We start from the raw sequence: 12,226 nt of genomic DNA on the forward strand, positions 1-12,226 counted from the left end.
GCCCACCAAATTACCTGATACGACCAGGACACGTCCCCGAAATGTCCCTTAATGACCTGATATTACCAGGACACGCCCCTTAAATCTCCCCAAATTACCTGATATGACCAGGACACGTCCCCCAAATGACTTAATATGACTAGGAAACGCCTCCCAAATATCCCCAAATGATCTGATATGACCAGGACACGCCCCCCGAATGTCCCCAAATGACCTGATATGACCAGGACACGCCCCCACAATGTTCTCAAATGACCTGATACGACAAGGACATGCCCCCCAAGTGACCTGATACGACCAGGACACGTCCCCAAAATGTCCCTTAATGACCTGATATTACCAGGACACGCCCCTTAAATCTCCCCAAATGACCTGATATGACCAGGACACGTCCCCCGAATTACTTAATATGACTAGGACACGCCCCCCAAATGACCTGATATGACCAGGACACGCCCCAAAATGTCCCCAAATGACCTGATATGACTAGGACACGCCCCCTAAATGTCCCCAAATCGACAGGAATTGACCTTATATTGTCCCCGAAATGTCTCCAAACATACCTGGGCGGGGCTAAGATCTGTATCCCACACAGCAAAGACCCAAAGTAATTTTTCCAGAAATCGCAGTTTCTAGTTAGTTAGTGGAGTTGATTTGGGCAAATTCCATGCAGTTTGTCAGTTATTTGTTAGTTTCAGGGCTCCTGAATGGCTAAGCTAGCACGAGTCACTGGTGGTAGACACTAATTAAACCCCTGATAACTCGAAGATTAAGCCTTATGTGGAGTATTATGATCTTCCCCTTTATTTTCAATTATCAGAAAGTCAATTACAGGCGATGACATTTTTCTGTTGTCATTTTTATTTTGAGGCAGAAAAGAAAAATTGGTAAGAAGTAACGGATAAATTACTTTTAAAGTAACTAAGTTACTCTAATTTTCGCACTATAAGGCGCACCTGACTATAAGCCGCCACCCCCAAATCTGACACGGAATCGGCATTTGTTCATAGATAAGTCACACTGGACTATAAGCCGCAGTTGTCCTCACTGTATTGTGAATGTCTGTCATAAGACCAAATGAACCACAATGAAGCTTTGAACCAATTGGCTGCAAAGCTTTATTGCTTCAAGAAGTCTCAATTTGGCCATCACTGTTCCCTTGGGGCAGACAGTCAACCTCTGCCACCATCTGCTGTCAACACTGTTGTCGTCCAACATGCCTCCTAGCACGCATTGCATCGCTACAGATGTCAATAACAAATCAAAATTCATGTTCTGTGCTAATTATTTCTTCAGTTACTGTTCTAGTTGTTTCATTCATTGCTAGTCTTTGGAATTTGGTAACATTTTGACAGAGGCACCATAAGACTGTCTTAAGACTATCATAATTATGACGTGACATTGCAATAAGAATTAATGAATGCTTATGACAGATGTCATTTTGTGCTATCCAGCAAATTATCTTCCTTTTGAACAGATGAAAAAGATCTGAGCTGGGCATAAATGGAGTTAGTGATGTAATTTGCCAGGTGACACTTAACTTGACATCTGTCATAAACATTCATTAATGCCCATGATAATGTGATTTAAAAAATATAACGGTCTTATGGCAGTCTTATGATACCGCTGTCAAATGAAGTTAACCTATTAACCCAATTAAATCAACAAATAGGCCGCACTGGACTATAAACTGCAGGATTCAAAATGAGGGGGAAAAGTAGCGGCTTATAGTCCGAAAATTACGGTACTTTGATAATAAAGTAATCAGTAAACTAGATTACTTTTTTTAGGCGTAATCTGTAATTCAATTACTGTTTCAAGTAATCTTTGACAACACTGTTTATTTGACTGTAGGCTTAAAAGACTGTCATAAGACAGTCATAATTATGGCACGACACTGTAGGGCATTAACGAATGCTGATGACAGATGTCATCTAGTGTTATTTGGATAATTATGTCACTTTGAATGGATCTAAAAACATGCAGACTAGAAGAAAATGGAGTTAGTGACATAATTTGCCAGATTAAAAATATGTATAATAATAATAATATTGGTATGATAATTTATGTGGTTTACATCCCTCTGTAAATGTCCTTTTCAAAATTGCTAAATGTATTTAATGCATCCAGTCCTGAAGTTGGAAAGTACAGTTGCACACATTCAAATAATTTTAAGACAGACTTCCACAATATGCCGCTCACAAAGACCAATTCATTAGAAGTCATTTTGTTATAAAAGCAATGAAACGACCATCCACTTAGCTGTTGCTCCACTCAGTAGGAGGAAGAAGAGGAAAAGAAGGAGGGGGCGTTTTCCTTATTTGGGGGTGAGTGACAGGACTGAAGGGGGCGGGCTTTTGTGACTCACTTCCTGAGTAGTAAAAAGGAGAAAGAAAAAAGTAGCCGGCAACTTTTGTGCAGCACACACACTCAACTCACTTACTCACTAGGAGGAAAGTTTTTTATTTATTTTATTTTTGTGGGGGGAGCAGCAGCAGGGCGGGCGACACCGGACCGGAGCAACCTCCACACTAAAGCCCGCCCCGCCGTGCTCAACTGACGGCTACGTGACACCCGGGCGACCCGCTGTCAGCTCACGCTTCATACCTGGTAGGAAACGTTCAGATTTTCTGTATAATTCTGGATATTCTTTATTTTTAATTTATTCTCTGTGCAACTAAACATCAAGGCAGCAACTCGTATGGTTGATATGTGCATTTTACCAAGTCACTTTCATTCAAACTATATTTTCCAATGGCAATGACTTCATCATATTAATATGATGATATGTTAATGACTTAATTTGTCTTGGTTTGAATTTCTTTCACGTGATTGCAAAGTTATTGATGACTGATGATGGATTTTCAACCCACATGTAGAAATTGTGTTTCTTTATTTTTTTATTTTTGTGCTTTTTAATCAAAGAAAATCAAAGGTAAGTGATGGGAGAAGGATGACAGGTGTTATTATACTTTGAATGTTTTCAAATACTGTAATATCAATAGGATAGGCATATATATTATTAAAAAATAAAATGAGAATGTTCATATTATAATTTAAAACAAAAATGTAGTAAACTATTTTTAAACAAATTCAACCAATTTTTTTTAGGGGTTTTTGGGAGAAAAATTAGTGGCGTCAGCAGGGGGTGGCCAGGGGTGCCACGGCCACCCCTATAAATTTGTTGGCCACCCCACTGGCCACCCTGCTTGCCAGTATATTGTTAGATTGTTCTAGCATCAGTTACGCATTTCATCCCAAATGAATGCTTTTATTTTGTTTTGTTAAATGTACACCTTATGCCTAATATACTGTGTACATAACACAATAAAACAATTGTTGTGGAACTCAAAATGTAGACTGGACAATTATGGACTATACACATTAAATCATTAGTAACATCAAATATTACACAATACACCAAAGTATATCAGTAGGCGTGTCTTTAAGTCTTTCTGATAGTTTTCCCCTGACCTTTTTACTACAATAATATAATGAAAACCTGAAATTATGGCTTTTAGTTTTGGTGTGCCACCCCAAGATTTTAAGTGGCCCCATCTGGCCACCCCTATGAAAAATTTCTGGAGGCACCACTGAGAAAAATATGGTTATCCTTTAGACAAAAACTATTCTGATTGTTAAAGAAAACTATTTTCTTTATTTTTATTCAACATAATGGGTTTCTCCTAGGATTTTTTTTAAGCTGTGGTGGTGGGCTTCATCGGAGTTGGACAGCCTCACCATGTCGTTGCACGGCATAATTGCGTATCATCATGACAAATGAGAATTTTTTTTTTTTTTTACATTTTTTTTTCGAAGAAAAACAATAACAAAGATCTATTTGAAATATTTCATTAGCTAGGCAAATGTCGTAGCTCTCATCTACGGTACATGTACGTAAAATGCGCTCTCTTAACACATAAACAGCTCTCTTAAGGGGGCCGCGCTTAGTTACGGACATTACAATACATAATGAATAGGTTGCAGCGGAACCCTTCACACTAAACTGCCACTAGTTTAAACCGGCTTTAAAAAAAAAAGCACCTTGTTTGCAAGTTGTGGTGCCTTTTACTTTGGTGTGGTGGCGCGCCACAATCTTTTATGTGCAGGAGAAACCCTGACATACGTATATATATACTGTATATAGACTTATGAGCTAAAGGAAATAAAACACAACTAGGATACATGCTTTTCATTAGCCAGCCACTTGATCATATTGTTGCCTTCTGTTAACATTTGCCACAATGAGCACACTCATGGGCATGCCAAGGCTTGATGAGGCCTTATAATACTTGAGAGCTTAGTCAAATTTGCACTCGCTCATCAGGAAAAAAAAACACACTTCCTGTGAAGAGGGCTGGACAGCTTCTCCTTGTCAGGCTTGGAGTTTTCCTTTTCTCCCTCCATTCTTGATTTTCTTCCATTATGTCTCAAAGTTTGTACGTGTAAACTCCCTATTCACTCACCGCACTTCTCGAGACCTTTGAATCTGTTTTTTAACCACTTGAGACCGCCGGCCATACGAAATCACTTCCCAGCTGCCAAAAGACTGTCATTCTGTCCCCGTTTTAGCAACTTGGAAGCTTTGTAATGTGTTTGTTTGCCTGCCTCCTCCTCTTGCTCTGGTGCTCATATTCTTTCAGTGTTTTCCAAGGGTCAGCCCTGCGTGGTAGCTGGAATCCGGCCAGATGCCGAATAGCAGCCTGGCGGTCGGGTCATGGGTTGGCATAGTTTGAAAGCGGCCCCCAAAAGAGAAAATGCAGTCAAGTGGTTGCAGGTGGTTAGAAAGTGGAAGTCGAAATTGGACTGTATTGACTCCATAAGGCGAAAATCTTTAGTCTTGACTGGTGCTGGATGGCTTGGATTCAACGTTTGAGCTCCCACAAATGAATATTCAACGAAGGAGTTGACATGAATGACTACCATGAAGTCGATGTTACATAAAACATCTGTTTCGACTACATCAACACTTACAGATTTAACATCGGTGTAACTGTGGGTGTGCTTGCATACAAGGATAAGCGCAGACTTTGAAGAGTGGCTGCTAGACATTTTCCAGAAACTTATGCTGATCCTATATTGAAACCCATTTCTATTCCTAAAGATAATGAACCCTAACCCCTGATCCCCATCTCTAAATCCTACTGCTACCTCTTTCACTATCTGGACACTAAACCGAACTCTATTCCTGCCTCAACTTCTGACTATATTGTGAAACTTGACCCTAACTTAAACTTGTACAACCTTCAACTCCAAATCCCAACCCCTGAATTTAATTATATCCCTAGGCCAATCTGTACATTCCAAACCTTTAACCCAGAGGTGAGCCAACTATTCCACAAAGGGCCACAACAGGTGTAGGTTTTCATTCCAACAAAACAAGATGACATCTATTCACCAATCTGGAGTCTCAGAAGTGTAATCAGTTGATTGTAGTCAGGTGCTGCTTGGTTTAGCAAAAACCTTAATGGTTAAACTGCCTGTGCCCGATCAGTAGGAACAAAAACCAGGACCCCACAGCGACCCTTGAGGACCGGTTTGGAGACCCCTGGGTTAAACTGCCTTCTGTGAATGGATTGAAACATAAAACTAAATGCACATCGGCCCTTGAGGACCGGTTTGGACACCCATGATTAAACCAGTTACCCATATCCCGCACCTTTGACACACCTCCAACTCTATCAGTACTCTGAACCCTAACTCCGATCCCCTGAACCTAATTCTGTCCCTATGCCGATCTGTAAATCCCAACACTCTAACCCAGTGTTCTCCAAACTATTCCATTTGGGCCGAGGTGGGTTCGGGATTTTGTTCCAACAAAACAAGACGACACCTTTGCACCAAACTGGTGTCTCAAAAGTGTAATCAGTTGATTGGAGTCAGGTGCTGCTTGTTTTAGCAGAAACCTCATTGGTTAAACTGTCTGCGCTCGATCGGTAGGAACAAAAACCAGGACACACAGCGGCCTTTGAGCACTGGTTTGGAGACCCCTGGTTTGGTGAATCGATTGGAACATAAAACTAAACACACATTGGCCCTTGAGGACCGGGTTTGACACCCCTGCTTGAAGCCCTCACTCATATCCTGAACCTTTGACACACACCTCAAACTCCATCAGTACTACAACTACAACTCCGATCCCCTGAACCTAATTCTGTCCCTGTGCCGATCTGTAAATCCCAACACTCTAACCCAGTGTCTCAAACCTATCCCACATAGGGGCCACAGTGGGTGCAGGATTTTGTTCCAACAAAACAAGATAACACCTTTTCACCAATCTGGTGACTCACAAGTATAATCAGTGGATTACAGTCAGGTGCTACTTGTTTTAGCAGAAACCTCATTGGTTAAACTGTCTGTGCACGAGCAGTATGAACAAAAAACAGGACCCACAGCGACCCTTGAGGACCGGTTTGGAGACCCCTGTGTTAAACTGCCTTTGGTGAATCGATTGAAACATAAAACTAAACACACATCGGGCCTTTAAGGACCAGTTGGACACCCCTGCTTAGACCACTCAGCCACATCCCGCACCTTTGACAAAAACCTCTATCAGTACTCCAAACCCCAATCCCTGAACCTAATTCTGTCCCTATGCCGATGTGTAAATCCCAACACTCTATCTCAGTGGTCTCCAAACTATTCCACATAGGGCCACAGTGGGTGCAGGATTTTGTTCCAACAAAACAAGACAACACCTTTGCACCAGTCAGTTGTTTTACAAGTTTAGTCAGTTGATTGCAGTCAGGTGCTGCTTGTTTTGGCAGAAACCTCATTGGTTAAACTGTCTGAGCTCGATCAGTAGGAACAAAAACCAGGACTCACAGCGGACCTTGGGGACCGGTTTGCAGACCTAAGGGTTAAACTGCCTTTGGTAAATCAATTGAAACAAAATTAAACGCTCATCGGCCCTTGAGGACCAGTTTGGACACCCCTGCTTAAACCAGTCACCCATGTCCTGCACCTTTGACACAAAGCTCTAACTCCATCAGTACTCCGAACCCTAACTACAATCCCCTGAACCTAATTCTGTCTCTATGCCGATCTTTAAATCTCAACACTCTAACCCAGTGTTCTCCAAACTATTCCACATAGGGTCCCAGTGGGTGCAGGATTTTGTTTCAACAGAACAAGACGACACCTTTGCAACAATCTGGTATTTTACAAGTGTAATCAGTCGATTGAAGTCAGGTGCTGCTTGTTTTGACAGAAACATCATTGGTTAAACTGTCTGTGCTCGATCAGTATGAACAAAAACCAGGATCCACAGCGGACCTTGAGGACCGGTTTGGAGACTGCTCTAACCCTTTACCCCATCCCCAACCTTTGACCATCACCTCTCATTCAATCCCAGAACATAATTCTATCCCTATGCCAATCGGTAAATCCCAACACTAACTGTATGTACTCTTCTTTCTTACTCTTCTTTCTTTCCTAGTCCCAACCTTTGACATTACCTCCAACTGTTCCAGTATCCCGAACCCCCACCCCCGAATGTAATTCTTTCCCAGTGCCAAAATGTAAATCTCAAACCTTCAAGCATTTGCCCTATCCCCATCCTTTGACCCTCACCTCAAACTCGACCAGTATCCCTGACCTCTAAACCTAATTATATCTCTACACCTAACCATCTTACTACTCCAATCCATAAGTCTGAACATTATCTCAAAACTTTCACTAACCTCCTAATTCTAACCTTATGTTAGCTCTATTCTTAAAGCTAAACTACTCTACATTTTGAACTCCATCTCTACGCAAAACTCAAACTCCACCTAATCCCCAAAATGATCCCTTTACTCTAACGCTGTCCCTACTAACTCACCCTAACGTTACCCTTTGACTAAATGCTGAGCTCTAGCACTAAGCCTCGGGATCTAAACTCAAGTCACCTTAATGTTAAGAATCACAGATTCTAGTGCGCATACTTTTCCTGTTTTCTGTAGTTGTGCGTGGGGGCACGTGACCGATGGCAGGAGTGCGTCTGCATTCCCTGCAAGTGGGGGAAGTGACCTCAAGCTTCCTGTGTGGGTGAGCACAGCCAGGTGCTGTGGGGTGTTACCGCGAGGGCGCGAGACTTCCTTCATGGAAGCGCTTGTTGGTAAACGTAACCTGATCCGTCCAGTCAGGGCCCCCCTGTGGGAGGTAAACCCCCCCGCCGCCTGCTCGACAACCCACTCATCCTCTTCAGCGCTCTCCTCAGAGTTAAAAGGAAACTAAGCGTTATATAGTCTACAAAGTGAATGACTGTTCTAGTGTTGTAATTAAGTTACTCATGGGATATAATTACAGGCCTATACCTAGCACTTATCTGGCCATTTTAAAACAGTTTTTGCTGGCATGACAAATTAAGGGAACCGTAGGTTGTATCATAATTACAGACACTTGTTTAATAAGGGCAAATTTTATGTTTGTTCATGAAAAAGAGCCATTTTGCACACCTCTCTAAACTGGTTTTCTACTACAGTATTTTGCTATTCTGTGTTAAAGGTACAAACAAGGGGAACGAAGCGGACCTCGTAATTACTGTATCTGACATTGGTGGTAGTGTCACACTGCCATCAATGCCATCTTTTGGTTGACTTTTTCCTGTCTTACAATATTGTTTGAAAGGCAAGGAAAACCTGGCAAAACACGAGAGGTTATTACAGGTTATAACTAGGGTTGTTCTGATCATGTTTTTTTGCTCCCAATCCGATCGTTTTAGTTTGGGTATCTGCCGATATTTCCCGATCCGATTGCTTTTTTTTGCTCCCGATTCAATTCCAATCATTCCCGATCATATACATTTTGGCAATGCATTAAGAAAAAAATGAATAAAACTCGGACGAATATGTACATTCAACATACAGTACATAAGTAAGTACTGTATTTGTTTATTATGACAATAAATCCTCACGATGGCATTTAAATTATTATTATTCTTTCTGTGAGAGGGATCCAAGGAAAGACAGACTTGTAATTCTTAAATGATAAATGTGACTTTGTATATTGTGACTAAATATTGCCATCTAGAGTATTTGTTGAGCTTTCAGTAAATGATACTGTAGCCATCTGTTCTGCCCAAATGCATGATGAGAAGTGCACACATGACTGTTCGTAGTGGTACCAATTGATATATCTTCTCTGCGTTGGGAAATAACATAGGGTGTTAAGAAAAAGATCAATCACTACCTTTCTTCCCCACATTGCTTCCCACGATGTTTCTAATCATAGGGAGAGGGATTGTAAGGGTTTAACCTATTAAAAAAAGGCTCCAAAGGCTGCCAAAATTCACTCTACTCATTTTACGCTGCCTTTTAGCGCTATACTTAGGTAAAACGGCGCCATTACAGATTGAACGCGACAAGGCGTGAGTGGGCCGTGCAGCGCATGCATTAATTGCGTTAAATATTTTAAAGTGATACATTTTTTTAAAAATTAATTACTGCCGTTAACAGGATAAATTTGATAACCCTACCTTAAGCCTAAACTAAAGACTCTGGATGAGTGTAACATATTATGTCTGTAACATTAAATACAATTAGAAAACGATTTATTTAAAAAACATATATATATTAAAAAAAGGCATGTCCGATATTTTTTTGCCGATTCCGATACTTTGAAAATGACGTGATCGGACCCGATACCGATCGATCGGGACATCTCTAGTTATAACGCAGGGGTGTCAAACTCATATTTGTCATGGGCCACATTGTAGCTACGGTTTCATTCGGAGGGCCAATCATGTTGGCCAACCCGTATAAATACTTGAGTCATTTGGTTGATGGCTCACCCTGTCAATGGCAGGTAAACCAGGGCTGCCACGATTAATAAATTTATCAATTTTGCTGGTATAAGAACCATTTAAAGACACTGTTGACCTCAGAAATGTCCAAATACAAGTATTCCCTGGGTTACAAACGAGTTCTGTTCCTACGCTGGCGACGTAACCTGTATTTCCGCGGAAGTCGGAATTAACCCCTTAATAAATAACTATCCAAAAAGTCCAAAAGTCTTTTATTTTGTTGAATGATGGAGGATACACTGCCCTCTGGTGGCAGCGTTGGGTGTGGCTGGACTATCGCCTTGGCTTTTATGACTGAGTAGGAGAAAAGCTGCTCTCTCATTTGGCAAACAAAAGGCTGTAAGTTTTCTAAGCTTATATATTTGTGTATGCATTTGTAATTAAGTTTAGAGCTACAGTTTGTGGAGTTATGTGTGAGCGATTTGCTATGAAAATTGTAAATACGTTAGCATTCATAGCATTTAAGCTAGCAAATTTGCAAGGCAAATTAGGCTAATTTAATCTACTAAATTTACATTTTGATCAGAAGAGATGGACGTTTGAACACCAATTGTTTTGTGTCTGGTGTTTTATTCTTAGAATGCGGGTCATTTTAAACATACTGTAAGTGTGCATATGTGTGTTCTCACCTTTACAAATTGTCAAAAGGGAAGAAAGTACAAAGCTTCAAAAAGAACAATTGCCTTGTTTGGTGTCTGTAAGCTGAACAACTTCATGTATTGTGTGGACAGAACACGTCATATCAATAAAGTAAAAAAAAGAAGATACTGTGAGGTACAATAAGTACTGTTTATGCGACTAAAAAAAATCGTAGCATTTAAGATGGCAGACTTTTGCTAGGAAAATTAGGCTAATTAATCTACTAAATTCACATTTTGATCAAACGAGATGGACGTTTGAACACCAATTGTTTTGTGTCCGATGTTTTATTGTTAAAAACAAGAAGAGAAAACATCTGGAGACAATGGCGGACAAGACTGCAGTGCCGTTAAGTCGAAATCACGTAAGTCGAGTCTGTCGTAACCCGGGGACTACTTGTACTTTTTTTTTGTGCCTATAAACAACAGTAGGGTTGGGCATCGTTTGAATTTGAACGGCTCAGATTCCAATTCCACGTTTTGATTCCGGTTCCAAACGATTCTCGATTCCGATTCTTTTAATAGGCAGGGTAAAAAAAAAAAAGGCATAGTTTATATTTGTTTCTTAACTTCTCGATTATTTTTTAAATTATATGACCTTTCAATTAACTTTGCTATGACTTTCCCACAGGGCTAGTTTTAACTTGTATATAAATACTGTATCAGTCTTTGAACTTGAATATGAGGAAGTTTCTTTCCACAGGAGTGCACTTTCACAAAGATGTTTATTTTTTCAAAAGCTCACAGAGAAATCATTTACACATATTCTTTTGCCTATATTTTAGAGTGTCTTATGCTGCTGGCATTTATTGTATTGCATTGTTTGTTTTCGGTGGTATTTAGTTAAGTTAGCTAAGGGCTGCAGATGTCAGGCAGGGAGTGTTCTGTCCCTTGATCTTAAGTTAACTACTTTTTAAATTTGATTTCTTTCTAAACTGATATATTGTTCATCCGTCCACAAGATGTCACCATTGTAACTCCGGACTCTACAGTTTTTCATTGGTTTTACTATGTGCACTTGGCTTCACCTAGTGGTGATTTACTGGAAGCAGTAGGCAAAAAGAACTTATTACTTTAGCTGGAAAAGAATCCTTTGAGGTGTACGGACATTACATACCTCCTCTGCGCTACACATCGTTGGGAACCCTTGATAAAACAAAATCTGTAAGTTTGCATGTATTAACAGATGTCTGATATCATTTTGGTGTGTTTATTCTGTTACTTTGTTGTCATTTATGTGAAGCAAAGCAGCACGTTTTTGTGCTAAGCTAAATTAGCCACTTCATTTGATTTGCTCATAACGGAGCTAGTCTTCATGTGGCTTCTTTGTGGTGTTCGGCAGCTATTTTTTCCAGTCGGCGGTCAGGAAACTTGGAATCGAAAAAAAAAATTTGAATGGTTTTGGGAGAACTGGAGTGTTAGTCCCAGATCCCATCGATGCTCGATGCCTAACCCTAACAACAAGTGTTTCCTTTTTTCAATTTTGTTTTCCATTAAAAAACAACAGGTGGGAAACGGAAAATATTTTTTGATTTTAATTAATTTTTTTTTTTTTTTACATTAAAAAAGGATAAATCTCTTTCCCTATATTTGTTCATTTTAGTGCTGCAACGATCAATCGATTAACTCGAGTATTCGATTAGAAAAAAATATATAAAAAATATTCAAATTAAAAAAAATTTATTGGTATATTTAGCCGTTTTTTGTAGGAATATGTGTCTGAAACATTTGTTAAGAGCATTGTGAAAAAACTTTAGCATTTTATAGCATTTAAGCTAGCAGACTTTTTCTATGTAAGTTAGCC

The 12,226-nt window shown here is 40.0% G+C and overlaps 1 protein-coding gene across 1 annotated transcript in view; it reads left to right on the forward strand.

The window, feature by feature from the left end:
• Positions 1-2,397: 2,397 nt before the first annotated feature.
• fhl3a (four and a half LIM domains 3a) overlaps positions 2,398-12,226 on the forward strand; it is a 102,804-nt gene continuing 92,975 nt past the window's right edge. Inside the window, exon 1 of the mRNA XM_057833593.1 lies at positions 2,398-2,610. The gene's annotated coding sequence lies outside the window, so the exon portion shown is untranslated. The remainder of the gene's footprint in view (positions 2,611-12,226) is intronic.

Source organism: Corythoichthys intestinalis, chromosome 4 (genome assembly GCF_030265065.1).
Source record: "Corythoichthys intestinalis isolate RoL2023-P3 chromosome 4, ASM3026506v1, whole genome shotgun sequence".
NCBI classification, from domain to species: Eukaryota; Metazoa; Chordata; class Actinopteri; order Syngnathiformes; family Syngnathidae; genus Corythoichthys; species Corythoichthys intestinalis.